Consider the following 2,500-nt stretch of genomic DNA (forward strand, 5'->3'; position numbering starts at 1 on the left):
ATCATTGTAGGAAACTGTAGTAGTCCTAGGTCTTCATCGAACAGTCGTAATTGTGGCGACATCATCGTTCATTTCTATTTCATTATTTGGAGGAGGTGCGGAGAGTCAGACAGTGACAGGCGCCCTGCTCCTGTGCAATGGTGGAGGGACAAGCAGAGAGAGAGAGAGAGAGCGAGAAAATAACGGGCGCAGGCCAACTGACTTCTTGGTTAACCAAGCCTTGTGGTAAATGAAAGAATGAAGGAAAACTTGGGCAAAGCATTTCCCTTCTCTCATATTAACTTATTTTACAAGGTATTGATACAGTGCTACTTTAGTATTGTTATAACGAGTTATGCATCTCGTCGAACAGCGCGACTGAATGGAAGCCCTTTTCTAACACGAGGAGACAATATCAATACATTCGAAAATCGTGGATACTCATAATGTTGTCTGTGCATTGCATTTCGAGGCGGGTGGTCAGGCTGTGTCAGTGTCGGGTGAGGTAAGGCTTCTGACTTATTATTTGACAGGCATTTTCGCCAGGTTCCCAAACTATCCTACATCGTACGCTAGCCCATTAGTCTGCAAGAACGCTATGAGGCAAGTTGTTTAAAACTTACGAGCTACAACGACAACCAATTAGCATGTTGTAGCATAATAATTAGCCTACACCGAGTAGGTGCGCAACTGCAGTGACATTTGGGGTTTTCTAATATCAAGCCGGCGGCCCTTATGGCGCGTGCGTGTGTGTTGCTCCTATGTGGATAGTCATGCGATGCAAATTCAGTAACTTGCAGGCAGGTAGAAAGTGAGAGATGGCGAGTTATGGGAATTAATAAACGTGTTGTGTCTTGTCTATATGAACAACCGTCCACACAACATCGATATATTTTTTGAGGATTCCAAAAACTCGAAAAAAATTTTTTGGGTCGCACAAAAAATGATGGGGTCGGTCGGCAACCGGAACCAAAACAATATTTTTTCTAGGCCTTATGAACTTTCGTTGTGACTCCCTAAAAACACTGCCCGCTTTGATTCAAAACAAATCTCTGCGTTGTGATTGATTTGCCAGATTCAGGGCAATGTGTTGAAAATGTTCGACCGTCCGAGGCCAGACCACTCGCAGGCAAGAAAAATTAGCGTCCAGCAGGTGGCGCTGGTTTACTAGGCAAAAAATCACCAGGATCTGTCCTGTGGAGAATTTGTGTAAAGTACCCTACATGCACATACAACCAACGAAATCTTGTATGAGGGAATACCATGGGTGAGCGAGAAGATTGCTGTAAGGAGAATGAGATTTGCAGGACATTGCCAAAGACGCACAGAACTGCCAGCCAGCAAACTGGTGCTGTGGGAACCGTCGTGTGGGTTCCGGTTAAGAGGACGTCCCAACATATGTGGACATACTCAAGATGGACGCAGGAACCCCGAGTACCAGCAAAGTGAAAAAAATTACAGAGAATCGGGATGACTGGAAGCAACGATGGAAGTCTCGTCTGAGGACGACCTAGAGAGACACTGCATACGGGGAAGCCGTGGCCTAGTGGTTAGAGAATTGGTCTTTCAATCTAGGGGTTGCAGGTTTGAATCCCTCCTGACCTCTCCCTACATCTCCATCCATGGCTGAAGTGCCCTTGAGCAAGGCACCTAACCCCACATTGCTCCAGGGACTGTAACCAATGAACTCTGATTATTCTCAACCTCCACTGGTCTCCTAAAGGGGCGTTCCCCGGACGTATGATGGAGACCGAAGAAATATGAGCTCAAGTCGTCTCTAGCCTTTCAGCGTCTCTGATGGGACCACAGGCCACAGAACTGGCTCCCCATTACATAGGGTCTTTCTCAAAGCCTGATTGGATACACTTTATTAGTCACACCCAGTGATTGGATATTCTGTAGAGTTCACCAAAAAGTCACTAATTACTGGGCGTGACTAATTAGGCTGGTACACTTGGAAGGACACTGGCCTAGGCTTTGAGAAAGACCCATAGTGTGAAATAAGAGGGGGGTGGCAACTTTTCCAACATTTTGTTCCCGGTCCAAACAAAGAGTGTCAGCTGACCAAATGACCAATCAGAACAATGGACCTTGTTGACGGCCGCACTCGAAGCCTTTGACGTCACTGCGTTTGGCCTGTCCAGCCTTTCTTTTCACGGATGGCTCTGGCAGGATTTGGGAGAACATCTGAGTGATTCTCTAATTCGCCTACACTTTTAAGTCCGTGGATTTTATTTGGCAATTCCACTAACTATTAACTGCATCCAATGATGTTTTGGACATTAGAAAACATTTATCTTTCATATAATACAGAAAGTGTAGACATAGCATTATTTCCCTCAGCAAGAATTAATATTTAATACTGGTTTTGGGCGTTTTCATGCCGTCCTGTTTTCCAAATGTCAGATTCAGTCTTCATATTAGCATGTAAAGAAACTTGTTTTGCCCAAGACGATTGCAAATGTTGATTCACAGTTATCATCACAATATGACAAAACTGTCAGAAAGACCACTGTCCTTT

At 44.8% G+C, this 2,500-nt stretch overlaps 1 protein-coding gene across 1 annotated transcript in view; it reads right to left on the reverse strand.

Moving 5' to 3' along the window:
* si:dkey-112m2.1 (transmembrane protein 132C) overlaps window positions 1-2,500 on the reverse strand; it is a 399,699-nt gene that overhangs the window by 200,946 nt on the left and 196,253 nt on the right. The gene's annotated exons all lie outside the window — the stretch shown is intronic.

Source organism: Engraulis encrasicolus, chromosome 11 (assembly GCF_034702125.1).
Source record: "Engraulis encrasicolus isolate BLACKSEA-1 chromosome 11, IST_EnEncr_1.0, whole genome shotgun sequence".
NCBI lineage: Eukaryota > Metazoa > Chordata > Actinopteri > Clupeiformes > Engraulidae > Engraulis > Engraulis encrasicolus.